At 44.2% G+C, this 14,066-nt stretch overlaps 1 protein-coding gene across 2 annotated transcripts in view; it reads left to right on the top strand.

Moving 5' to 3' along the window:
- Nucleotides 1-14,066, top strand: part of LOC120297793 (sodium-dependent phosphate transporter 2-like) — a 92,896-nt gene that overhangs the window by 15,729 nt on the left and 63,101 nt on the right. The gene's annotated exons all lie outside the window — the stretch shown is intronic.

The raw sequence follows: 14,066 nt of genomic DNA on the forward strand, positions 1-14,066 counted from the left end.
TATGCAAATAGGGCTTCTATTACTGTGCAGTGATTTGAATTTGGAAGGAAAACATAGAGGGATATGTTTGACCCAATTGTTAGCAGTTTTTTTAAAGAACTCATCTTGGCAGATCACACAGTGCAGTTAAGGAGACGCCAACAGAAGTGGTGTTTTTGCCTGTGTGATCTCTGAATATCTTTTTGACCTTTTTTTTCAGATCTGGATAATAAATTACAGACTTTATCACTGAAATCTAAAGTATTTTAGCATACATGACAATAATTTAAAATAGTTAAAAAATAGAATAAAAATTTTATTGAGTCAAACTCCTATAAGCTTTATGCATTACACAGTTTATTATATCAGGCAAATTATTTATCTTTCCCCCCTTAACCTGGCTTCCTTAATGCCTCACCAACTAGTTGGTACTTGTAAGAGGAAATTTAATTTACTTTCAATATTCCAGTTTAATTCTTGCTAACCATCTTTTAACCCACGAAGCTCTCTTCTATGTAAAACCTAGATTTCAATAACATTCTTTTCAGTCCAATCTTCAGTTTTGCCTCTGAGAGTGATCAAAGCCTTTCAGAGCTCATCTAGGTGTTTGATGAATAATCCTTTATTTTAATGGAATGATTTGCCAGCACAGTAACACCATTGTTTTACACTGTGCATATGAATTTGAACAGGAGGGAACAATATAAAAGTTTATGTTCATGCATTTTTTCTATTCTTCTATAGGTAGACCTCGAGTTATGAGTGTAATGGAGCCTGTACATTCCATTCGTAACTCGAAAACTTGGAGTGAATCGTACCTTGAACGAGAAAACTCCCTGCTCGTTAAGATGCCGGTGGCTGTTAAATGCACATGAGGTATCTCAGAGTGGGGAAGGCCCCCAAGGCCTCCCCGATGCACTAAGATACCTCATGCCTCTCCCTCCCTTCTTGCCGCGCCAGACTTACCTTGCAAAATCTGTCTCCTGTCTGCCATGGTTTCTTTTCCTTTGACGGAGAGGAGAGTTGGCTTGGAAATGCTTTTCGCACTGACAATGGAAGTTCCTGGATGCCATAATATCATGCGAGTTCAAACACAAATCCCCTGCAAAAGCATGGCTCCCTGAAGGCATATCTTTTTTCAAGTCTTTTTCTGGTGAAAATGAGCCCCCAGAGCAAGCTGCCACAGACCTTCCAATCTCTCTCAGATCTGCGTTTGGATAAAAAGTGTTTGAGCGGCAGCGGCTTGAGTTTCTCTGCTCTATCCAAGAGGAAAGAAGCAGAAGCACAGAGCCGGATTGCTCTCAATAAGGCCGATGCACGCGAGTGAGCAGCGCACCTGCGTCTTCTTGAGAGCAATCCTTCTCTGCGCCTCCACTTTCTTCCTTTCGGATAGAGTGGAGAAACTGAAGCTGCTGCTGCCACTTGAATGGGGAGGAGGACAAGGAGAAGAGTGGTCAGGATTTGTGCCACCAGCCGGTCAAGCAAGCAGTAGGCCAGGCAGGGTGGGTGGCTGGCTGGAGAGGGAAGATCGTGGTCGCTTAGGTAGCTGTTGCCGCTGCCAGCAGCTTGGACACAGGTGCAAGGGGACCCACCGTGTGATGTTTTCCCATTCAGTTGAAGGCTTCATTTCTGCCTTCAAACCAAGGCCGGCGCATGTGAGCGAGCAGAGTACCCGGGCCACGGAAGGCATTGTTCTCCAGCACTGGAGATGGATAATCCACTCAGTGGGTTGAGACTGTGTTCCTGCCCAATCAGATCAGTCAGCCAAAGTTGCCACGCCTGTCCTGGACCACGACTTCCCAGTCTTGACTGATCTGGCCCAGAGAACAGACGCACAACTTTGGCTCCTAGGCAAGTATAGTTCCTTTCCAGTGGGGGATTATCTTCTAGTAGCTGAAATTGCTTAGTTTTAAAAATTAATTGGAGATAATTTAATTCAATTTAATTGATTACTCTAAAATTCCCTTACTAAATTGTAAGACTCAGGAAGTCAGATTCCCTAGAGGGGAAACCACCCTCACTTGAAAGGGGGAATTCCCTAACTCCCCTCCCTCACCCCCTCACCCTCCCACCGCCGGAGCAGCCGGCAGCCGCCTTAAACAAACGGGGAAGCTCGTGCAACCCCGTGCGTTATAAAAAAAAAAAGAAAGACAGAAAGGCAAGCAATTAGCGAGGGGAGCGGAGGACAAAGGGGACGCATGCCGGGAGGGAGATTGATTAAGGGAAACAGCTGGCGAGCGAAGGAGCAGCTTCTTTCACTCACTAGGCTGCTCAGGGTCATTTAAACGAGGTGCCATTGCCTGGGCAGCTTGGAGCACGCGCGACTCTTTGTTACAACCGCACGTGGCACAGGCAAGAGGGGAGACTTTCTGCGCATGCCCGGCAGCCTTTTAGCACAGGCGCAGTAGTCTCCTGCCTCTTTAGCACATGCGCAGTAGCCTCCTGGCCTTTTTAACACATGCGCAGTAGTCTCCTGGCAGCGGCGGCCATATTTTTGTGCAAACAGGGGATCCAATGCTCCCTGAGAAGCCTAGGTCCAGCCGCTGGAGTAAATTAACAGGCAAACAGTACTGAGGTACTAGAGCACCTATTATTCATTTAGAGACATTCAAATCAGATGCTTGTTCCAGGACTTGGTGCCTTCAATCCAAAGTAAATAAGAACCTTTCATAACTAACTGAATTCAGTTGCCTTTGGCTCCTTCCGGACTTTGGGTCCCCCATTAGTGGCCCGTACGCTTCTGGATTTAGTGGTGGGTTCCAGGCATCCTCAGTCACGTCCTTACCCACCATAATCCAGCCGGATTCCAGGCATTCCCATTAGCATGCCTGTTCTTATCCGTGCACAGTGACTAACTCTGACAATTTTGCAGAGTTTGCTCCTGAGTTCCAGACGCCCCCTGTAGTGCACCTGTCCTTACTCAAAGTTGGAGCTCTCCTACTACCTGGGTCCCCCCTATCGCGGCCCGGCGTTAGTAGAGAATGGAGGAAGCAATCATTCCCTCCACTGGAGCCCTGCCTTCATCCTCTGGAGCACCCTCTTCAGAGGATTCGGAATCCTCTGCAGCCCCTAGAAAGGCTGCAAGGAAGTCATCAAAGAAGGCTGACAAGCAGGCAATCAGAAGACACCAAGCCCTAGAAAAAGAGTTCAACAGAGCCCAGAAAAGGGCCAGAATTGAAAATAGGCAGAATGGGGGGATAGGCTCCGAGCTACCGCTGGGGCGTTTGGTCAATAGGGAACTCATGGGGCATTTGGTCAATAGGGAACTCATCACAGTCCCAAACAGAGGGCGGGATAGGCAAATTCTCATCGCTCTCCCAATCCCCCTCCCCACGGAGGTTACAGGAAACCCCGAGGACCACGCTAACCACAGCACCTGCAGGGTCGCAGGCAATGGTTACCCCTCCTGCATTGACGGGGGATCTGCTAGCTACCCTAATAGCACAGGCAGTGGACCGTGCATTTGAGGCCAGGGCTCAAACTTCCAAAGCCAAGCCTCTAGGACTTAGAACGAGGCATCGGGAGGAAACGGAGGACCATCAGGACCTCTCCTCCTTCTCAGACTCGTCGGTCTCAGAGGAAGCTTACCTGGACCAGCCAGGTACGTCACAAGGGATTCAAATGTCTGAGGAAGAGGAGGACACCTCACCTCAAGGACCCTCCTTCAGCGGCCTGTTTAACCCTTCTCTTTTTGTTACCATTCTGCGCAAGGCTGAGGCCACAGCCCATCTGGGGCATGGGACACTAGCGGAGCCTGTCACAGTTGACACGGAGGCTGAGCCAACGTTCGCCGAAAAGGTAACCACTCAATACCACATACCATGCCCGACCATGTTCCTAAACACATGTTCCTAAACACAATAAGGAAACAGTGGGCAGCGCCAACCTCCCTACCGCTTCCTAGCAATGCGGAGAGGAAGCTATTTAACGTAGCAAGGGAGCTAGAGGGAACATTGGAGGTGCCGGTGGTGGACGAACCCATAGGTCCCCTGATATTGGACACGGCCATATCAGGAGATTTTGCTGAGGCTCTTAAAACCGAGGATCGAAAGAGTGAGTCCAACTACAGGAGAACGCACCAGGCAATAGCTTGGGCTACCAGGGCGACTACCTTTGCGTCCTTTTTCACCAGAGCTGTCAGGGGGGCACACACTCTCGCTCGCTCTCGGCCGAGGCCCTCCTATGGGGGCTGGGCGGAACAACATCTGGCCTCCATAAAGGCCGACCACATATCGGGGGAGGCAAACATCCAAGCAGATCTGTTGAGCAGATCAACAATAGATCACTCGGAGTGGCAACTACACCCGAGGATCTTCAGGGAGATCTGTCACCGCTTCGGGCTTCCCCAGGTGGACCTATTTGCCTCTCCTTCCAATGCCCACCTAACTCGCTTCTTATCCCGATTCACATCCAGGGGAGCAGAGCAGACGGATGCGTTACGGAGCCCATGGCCAAGGGGACTCCTGTACGCGTTTCCACCCTTACCTCTCCTTCCGGCGGTAGTACGCAAGATTCTGCGGGAAAGACCCGAGGTAATCTTTGTGGCCCCATATTGGCCAAGGAGACCTTGGTTCGCAGACCTGAGGAGTCTCTCCTGCACGAATCCATGGCAGATTCCTCCGGAGAGGATCTCCCTCAAACAGGGGGAGATCTCCCACCCAGAGCCACAATGGCTACAACTAGCCATCTGGCTCTTGAACGGTCAATTTTAGCCAAGGAGGCTTGCTCACAGGGTGTAATTAGGGTCATACAGGCATCAAGGCGCCCCTCCACGAACCGTATCTACGAGGCCACGTGGAGAAGCTTCCTATCATGGTGCTCTAAACAGGAATTATTACTTGAAGGGATCACAGTCCCCAAGATCCTAGGATTTTTACTAGATGGCCTAGAGAGGGACCTCTCGCCAAACACGCTGCGCAGGCAGATCACCGCCCTCTCAACTATACTTTCTGCCAGCCCCGGTGAAACCTTGGGCAAGCATCTCTTAATACGATCCTTTCTCAAGGGGGCTGCGGACATCAGACCGCCAACCGTGCACAGGTATCCATAGTGGGAACTACCACGAGTACTACAAGCTCTTACCAGAGCGCCCTTCAAACCACTCAAAACATGTGACATTCGCTACCTGACCCATAAGGTAGCATTCTTAGTAGCTATCACGTCAGCTCAATGGATATCCGAGTTAGCTTCTCTCTCAACGAGGAAGGACCTGTGTCACTTTCACAGGGACAAGGTAGTCTTAAGAATAGACCCTTCCTTCATTCCAAAGGTCAACTCCCTTTTTCACAGAACACAGGAAATAGTCCTTCCAGACTTCTGTCCAAATGCAGCTCATCCCCTGGAGCAACAATGGCACACCTTGGACGTACGAAGGGCACTAAGATATTACATTTCATGCACAGCGGAATTCCGACGCTCGGAAGCGCTTTTCATATCCTTCCACCCCGCCACTAGGGGCCGGAAGGTCTCGTCCTCTACCATCGGTAGGTGGATTAGGGCATGCATCACTGGGGCATACCAGGCAGAGTCCTTGCAAGTCCCCAAGCATATCACGGCCCACTCCACAAGGAGCGCTGCCATCTCAGCAGCATGGGCCATGCAGGCTTCTATTGAAGAGGTATGCAGGGCAGCCACTTGGGCCTCGCCCTCTCCATTCATTCGCCATTACAAAATCGACAAGTACTTCTCTGCAGAGGCCTCCTTCGGGAGGAGGGTTCTCCAGCAGGTTCTAGACCAAAGTTACACACGGGACCAGTCTATTCCCCAACCCAAGGGACAATAGGCTTTGGTATGTCCCACTGCGTGGATTATCCATCTCCAGTGCTGGAGAAGGGGCGTTGACTTACCTGAACGCCTTTTCTCAGCACGGAGATGGATAATCCACACCCACCCTTATAGACTAGGATAATAGGGTATATTTAGTTGAGCCAAAACGTCTTACTGTCAGTCAATGGCTGCACTCGTGTCAAGACTGGGAAGTCGTGGTCCAGGACAGGCGTGGCAACTTTGGCTGACTGATCTGATTGGGCAGGAACACAGTCTCAACCCACTGAGTGGATTATCCATCTCCGTGCTGAGAAAAGGCGTTCAGGTAAGTCAACGCCCCATTCCTGTGCCTGGCCAACTCCAATTCCACACGTCCCATAGGCATGCAAATGAAGCAAAAACTCCCCCACCCAGAATGGAAGCTTCTGGGGACCATGACCTCTTTTGCAGAGGATTTGTGTTTGAATTTGTGTGATATTAAGGCACTCAGGAGCTTCCATTGTCAGCGCAAAAAGCATTTCCAAGCTGACTCTCCTCTCCCTCAAAGGGAAAGAAACCATGGCAGATAGATTTTGCAAGTTAAGTGAGTCCAGCAGGAAGAGAGAGGGAAGGAGTTGTGGGGACGGGGTGGGGGAGAAATAGCATGAATGTTGCAGAGCCTCTGCCGTCAAGTCCTCATTCATAAGGACGAACGACTGCCATGGTGCTGCAATATTCGTAATTTTGGGATTTGCTCGTAAACACTAGGGGGCATTGATCATGTAACTTCAAATGAACATTAAGTGAATGCTTGTAACTTGGGGATTACCTGTATATGATTGGACATAAAGTGAATCAACATTCACTTGGACAGGCTTGCTCTGGTTTCAATAATTTTCAAAATATATAGTAAACATGGTTAAATGTTCAAGTTTAAGAGAGAGAGAGAGAGAGAGAGAGAAAATAATGCCCCAGTGCCTTTTTTTTGGTTACAGTTACTGTTAGCTTAGGGTTATCTTTTGAAGATGATTAAAACTATATTTAATGTGAATTGCCCCTGTGACCAACCTCTTCCTTTTTTAACTATATAGTTCTGAGTGATTGATATATCTCTTGAGTTTCTAAAAGAAACTCCTCTGAAAATGGATATGAAAGAATAGCATACAGATGAAATATTTAGAAGTATGAGGTAAGATGTTAACAGAAAAATGGAATATTTCTATTAACATAGATTTCCTAAGGCACATATGGATGGTTTTCTACAAATAATAATGGATGGGTCCTAACACACTTAAAAGAATAAAATCATCTTCACACTCAGTGTGATTTATGCTGACGTCATGTCAGATCCATTGAGAGCCAAATAAAGTTGGTGACTAATGCTGTCTTCTATATTTTTTCAACTTCCTGCACTTAAATTAATAACAATATGGATTATAGGGCGTATTTGACTTACAACTACAATTGACCCTAAAATTTTGTTGCTAAGCAAGATAATTGCTAAATGAGTTTTGCCCCATTTTATGACCTTTCTTGCTGTAGTTGTTAAGTGAATCACTGCAGTTAGTAATATGGTTATTAAGTGAATTTGGCTTTCCTATTGACTTTGCTTGTTAGAAGTTTGCAAAAGGTGATCACATGGTCTGGGATACTGCATTTTTCATAATATATGCCAGTTGCCAATTGTCTAAATTTTGGTTGTGTGACTATGGGATGCTACAATGGTTGTAAGTCTCATAAGTCACTATTTTTAGTGCTTTTGTAACTTTGGTCACTAAACAAATGGTTATATGTCAAAGACTAGTTTTATAATTCTGTAAACAATTATATATTTTCCATTTATGCAGTTCATTTATAATAACGCATAGAAAATTATGTATGTATAATATCGATTTCATTAAACTATTCTATATTCCTGGGAAATTATCTGAGGTAATTCAGCAAAGTATATACACTTCCTAGTATCATCTACTGGAATAATCAATTGTTATTTAGTATAGCTACCGTATTTTCCGGCGTATAAGACGACTGGGCGTATAAGACGACCCCCAACTTTTCCAGTTAAAATATAGAGTTTGGGCTATACTCACCGTATAAGACTACCCCTCTTCCAACGCACACCAAATAAAAATTAAAAAACATCAGATTTGATTTCAATATGGTAATTTTAATTCAAATGCTTATGACATGCAGGTACTTAGCAGAAAAACTGTCATTTATAAACATAAGGCTGTCATCAAACATATAAACATAAAACAGTGCAAGTGGATTAAACTTTTCCTAATTCACTCTAAAGCTGAAAGGAAGGATAAGACAATAAAACCATGGGAGCGCGTGGCCTCCTTTCCCTCTTCCCTCTCCCTCCAATCCTTCCCAGCTCAGAAAGCAGCGAGGAGAAGCGTGCGCGAACACACACACAACACACACACGCCTCCTTTCCCTCTTCCCTCTCCCTCCAATCCTTCCCCCCCACCCTGATTTCCAGCTCAGAAAGTGCAAAGCAGCGAGGAGAAGTGTGTGTGTGTGTGCGCGCGCACACACACATGCACGCACGCACGCCTCCTTTCTCCCTCCAATCCTTCCTTCCCACCCCGATTTCCAGCTCGGAAAATGCAAAGCGTGTGTGTGCGTGCGCGTGGCCTCCTTTCCCTCTTCCCTCTCCCTCCAATCCTTCCCAGCTCAGAAAGCAGCGAGGAGAAGCGTGCGCACACACACACAACACACACACGCCTCCTTTCCCTCCTCCCTCTCCCTCCAATCCTTCCCTCCCACCCTGATCTCCAGCTTGGAAAGTGCGAAGCAGCGAGGAGACAGATTGAGACCCACAGGCATTTACCAGCCTGTGACTTCAAGTTAGCAAAAAGCAGCTGCAAACCACACGCCTGCTAGAGGTGAGCCGCGGGGACGGATTGCTGAAACAAACAGCTTAGAGTTTAATTGCTCTCCCCACTGCCACTCTACCAATCAAGGACTCTTTTTGAGTGAGGGGGGGGGAGAGAAAACTTGATGAGTAATATACCAAACCACATGTGTAAAGGAATAAAATAGAATACCCGTATTTTCCGGCGTATAAGACGACTCGGCGTATAAGACGACCCCCAACTTTTAAGAAGGTTTTTGTGGCTTAGAAAGTCGTCTTATACGCCGGAAAATACGGTACTTAAGATTTTCAGAGAGAATGATATGCTGTGGGGACAAACTGTTGACTAAAATGTTACTAATGTTTCCCCCAAAATAGCAATTGCCATGGATTTTGGCCAAGAGTGTAAGGTGTCAGTTTTGACATCCTGTGTAAGAAGGATGCATGTTGTTAAGAGTTCTGTGTGATAGTATTTATAGAGCTTGTCTCACATGTCTTTCCATGAATAAAACAGCTGTGAAAAGCTTCAGTCAGCTTTCAGTAACAACAGATAAATTATGCAGTAATACAAGAATGCTGCAGTGTTCAATACTGCTAATTGTATGAATTGATGTAATTCAGATTTTTTCTATATTAGTAATTCTAGCCAATTCTAGCCACTATACAAGCACACTTGCATACAACCCAAAACCAAGATCTTGGAGAAACCTGGTTTATCAAAAATGAAGACTGGGAACACAGTCTGTTTATGTTGGCTTGGTTACTCTTCTATGGTTGACTAAGAGAAAATGAAAAACTTATTCTATCTCAGGGATGTCAAACTGCTGGCCCACGGGCCGGACGTGCCACAAGGAAACCCCGCCCATCCCATTGCCAGCAATGGGGAAAAAGCTCCGATACCTTGAGTGACGTCATAAGTTTGACATGTCTGTTCTATCTAAATCTGAGTTCCTGCACTGTTGCATTTTTGCTACTGATACTCATGTTGTCTTGTTTGAGAACGGCAAGCAAAAATTTTTGGTTTGAATAATACAATCAACTTTCAGTTCTAACTAATTTAATTTATCATGCTAATGGGAAGAGTAAACAGATCCAGATGGGCAATACATATCAGCATACACTTTTCTCCTGGTAATCCAAGGTAATCTTCTAATTTGTTTGATGGAAACCTGGCCATTATGTTGAACACCATAATCAATTGTAATTTGTTTTAAAATAATTTTTAAAATAATTAAATAATTTTTTATTTTTCCAAACTCTCCCCCATACATATACCGTGATATTTATCAGATGTTAACATACATTCTTTTTACATTCATATATAAGATACTTTTAATAAAATGAAATAAATACATACACATGACTTTTGGTATTGCTTGCCCATTTCCCCTTTCACTGTATCCACACTGCTTCTTCTCTACCTTCTTTCTCCCTTTCTTCTCTTTCTTCCCTACTTCCCTCTTCTTCCTCTCCTCTTTCCTTCACCACTCTCCTCCCCTTTCTCCCCACTTCTCCTTTTCTCCTCCAACCTTCCTACTTCCTTCTCCCCTCCTTTACTCTTTTCTCTCTCATCTCCTTTCTTCCCTCTCATCCCTCTTCAGATTTGTAATAATTTTTTGAATGCTGGTAACAAAGGAAAAAAATGAACACCAGTCTATAACATGAGATTATATAAAATGTTAAGTATGTACTTTTGACATATTAATTGATTGGATTTTTATGGACAGGAGGTAGATTCTTTCATATATTTCAAGTTTATGTGCCTCTAACCCTAGTGAGAGTAAACTTTTCACTTTGTAATAAATCATCCACAGATTTCATGGTAATAATTTTAAGGATTAGACATTTTTGAAACCCAATAAGAAATAATATAATCTTAGTTTCAAAAAATGTTGATTCATAAATGTTATTCTGGAGAACCCTATAAAATATATATTGAAATTCATTCATTGAAAAGTAGTTAACAAAAATAATATGAAAATCATGCACTTCTGATTACCAGTAGCCATTCTGAGTACAATTTATATGACAGCAGTAGGAATTTCTATTCCCACTACTGTCACATCCCACATGTTTATTTATTTAAACAATGCATAAACTGTATTTTGGGTTAAACCCTATAAAGGCAGCATAGAACATACTTAAACAAAGAAATTGGTTATATTAATATGAATGTCTCCAAATCCATCTGAAAAAGAAATTACAGTAGATGGTCATCAAGGTCTGTTTAATGCCAAACATGAAAATTAGTTTGCTCTGACAATTGAAACATAAGCCCACACACTATCATAGCAGTGGAGGAGATAAGCCTGTTTCCTAAATATTTTGCAGTATCTGGAAGAAATTAATATTTTTTGTTTAATTGTAGGTTTGTGCATGAATTTAGTGTGCCATCCATTGGATTCTGTCCCCCCCCCCCCACAACTATGAAAAGTCAGGCTGTGAGTATTTAACATTTACCACCAAGCTTCTGTGGCTGAGAGCAGATTTGAATTTGGATCTTCCTTCATACTATCCAACGAAAAATGGGACATGCGCAGGTGCTTAAGTCTAGGAAATTATGTTTCTGATTCTTGTCCCTCGGGATGTTAGTGGTCCAGGGGTTTAAAAGCAGGCTTTCTTGTGGCAGTTCTTACGCTAGAACAGAGGTCTCCAACCTCCAAACTCCAACCTACTACCAGGCCTTGAGCTGATCAGAACCAGGTCATGGAAGTGGCAGGTGAGCATGTGCACATGTACACCTCCACTTGTGTGAGCAGTGGGTGAGTGTGCATGTTGCTCTATTTGCATGAATGGCAGGCCCGTGTGCCCGCTGCTTGTGCAAATGGAGCTGCACATGCGCTTGCCCACCACTTGTGTGGAACCATCTCCCCTCTCTCCCCCCACCAGGCCACAGAGTTGGAAAGGTTGGGGATCTCTGTTCTAGAATACTCTACCTCCTGAAATGTAGACTTTTTGTCAGGCTTTAGGGGCTTGGGAAGAGTGTCTTGTTCCTTTGCTTATCTTCGTCCTTCCAAATTATACCTATTATATTGTATTCACGGGAGCCACTCAGAGGAATGAAATTAGGCATAATATTCATTATGTAAAGAAATTAAAATGATCTATATTTCTTTGTTGTACAGGTAATCCTTGATTTACAACCATTCATATGGTTCAGTAACTGTTCAAAACTATGACAGTGCTGAATGAAGAGATTTAACAATCTGTATGCAAAGTTGCAGCCCTTGCAATGCCTCTGCGGTCATGTGATCATAATTTAATTGCTTGGTGATCCACCTACCCTTACAACTGACTGCAAGAATGCTGCAACTACCCCCACCTGTTTGTGTTTTTTGTTATCCACTCTACTGGGTCACTTGGGTCAACTTCCTGCTTGGCTAGGTCCCCAAAGGCCTTGAGCCTTTTTCCTGCCTTGCTGAGTCCCACACATTTGGACCTTCTGCTGCTTCATCATTCCTTGTTCCACTTAGGTCTTCCAAAAATTCCTTTTCCAAAAGAGAATCAGCTGATCCATCTTGTGGCCTTTTCTGTATAGAAGCCTTCTCATGCCATCCTGGAAGCAGACACCATTTTGGAAGTGGCCCAGTTCTTACTATCTGGCAATTGTGGCTGCTTCCAAAATAGTGCCCACTTCTGGTGTGGCAGAAAGTGATTTCTGTATAGGAAAACTGTGAGGCTTTTTTGGAAGGGCCATTTCCAAAGATCACCTTTCTGAAAGAGCACCCAGACGATGCAACACATGGCTTTTAGAGAGACCATTTCATTCTATTCTGAAAGCGGCCACCATTCTTGCAATGTCTCAGAGAGGCACAATTTGGAAAACCACGCCTTTCTGAGTACAGATGCCCCTTGCCTCCAGAATGGCACAAAATGGCTTCTGAAGGAGGGTTACATATTACATTGACTGGCACTCGTTTGAAAAGGTGATCTTCGGAAGATGTATGTGGAGCAAGGGATGATGGAGTGAACAGTAGAACCAAGGGTGTAAGACCTAGCAGGGCACAAATCTGTGCAAGAGGTGCATCTGGGTTGGAATGGAATTATGGTTCCCAGGGCCTTTCCATACTTTGAGTCCTCCTGATTAATGATCCATAAGATTGCTTAATGACCACAACAACTTACTACCAGAATTCTGGGCTCAGTTGTGGTTATAAGTCAAAGACTATTTGTAATTCTTTGTTTGTATTCCTACGGTTGTGTCAGACCCCCAAATTAAGAAAGATAAATAGAATTACTTCTAGGCAGTTTCTTTTATCATTCTTTACCTATAGATACAAGTCTTGCCAAAGTAAACCAACTATTGCATCATTAAAAATACACTCTGAGAATTCCTAAAGAGAAGCAGTCCTAACTCTCTTTCTCCCAACCAATCTAATTTTTGCTGTCTCTTTGATCTCTGGAATGCAGTTCCTCCCTCCTGGGAATCCAGTCTATGTTCAACCACGATTATAAGTTCAGGATATTTTTAAAAATGTGAAGAGCTATTACCGCTGATCTCCTAGGGAAAAATATGAATTTTGCCCTACCTTCTGCTTTTCTGTATTTATGGGAAATTCCAAAGATTTAATGAGATAGAGGAGGTGGCAACCACTTCTTTGTAGTGCTCACTGTATGTTAAGGTTTGCCTCTTGAAATAACCTAAAATAACAATCAGTAGCATCATATATAGTGGCTTGATTTGTTGCTTCATTTTCAAGCAAGTCATAAAATCCTAGGCCTGGAAAGGATCTTGGAGTTCTTTCTAGTTTAACTCCCTACCCATGGTAGGAGACCTTACACTATCTCAAACAAATGGATGTCCATTTTTTTCTTGAAAGTTTCCAGTGGTGGACTACCTACAACTCCTGGAGGAGACTCTTTACTAGGCTAGACATAGCCGTAACTGTACATCATACGATTTATCCTGCAGACTCTATGATCTTTGTTGGTCTTCTCTGCATTATTTCTAGGATCTTGTTGTATCGTGGCAACCAGAACTAGGTACAGTATTCCAAATGAGGTCTCACTAGCGCAGTATAGAATGGTACTACACTTCCTGTAATCTTGATGCTATCTCTTTGTGGATAAAGTCTAGGACTGCATTGGCTTTTTTGGAAATTGCAGTACACTACTGACTCATACTTAAGTGGTGATCCTCCAGAATACCTAGATACCACTCTCTGACACTACTATTAAGCCATCTACTGCCTATTGTATTCTACCTGTGCATTTGGTTTTTCCTACCTAAGTGCAGGGATTTACTTTTTTCATTACTGAATTGCAAGTTGTTATATAGGACCCAATGCTCAATCTGTCAAGATCCTTCTGAATCTTGAGTCTATCTTCCAAAATATTGGCACCTTCCCCCCAACTTGGTTTCATCTGCAAATTTGATGAGTTCCCCTTCTATTCCCTCATCGGGATAATTTATGAAGATGTTGAAGAATATTGGGCTCAAGATAGCCTTGAGGCATTCCGCAGCATGCTTTTTTTCCACATA

Source organism: Crotalus tigris, unplaced genomic scaffold, assembly GCF_016545835.1.
Source record: "Crotalus tigris isolate CLP2741 ecotype Arizona unplaced genomic scaffold, ASM1654583v1 scf7180000023710.216627, whole genome shotgun sequence".
Classification (NCBI taxonomy): domain Eukaryota; kingdom Metazoa; phylum Chordata; class Lepidosauria; order Squamata; family Viperidae; genus Crotalus; species Crotalus tigris.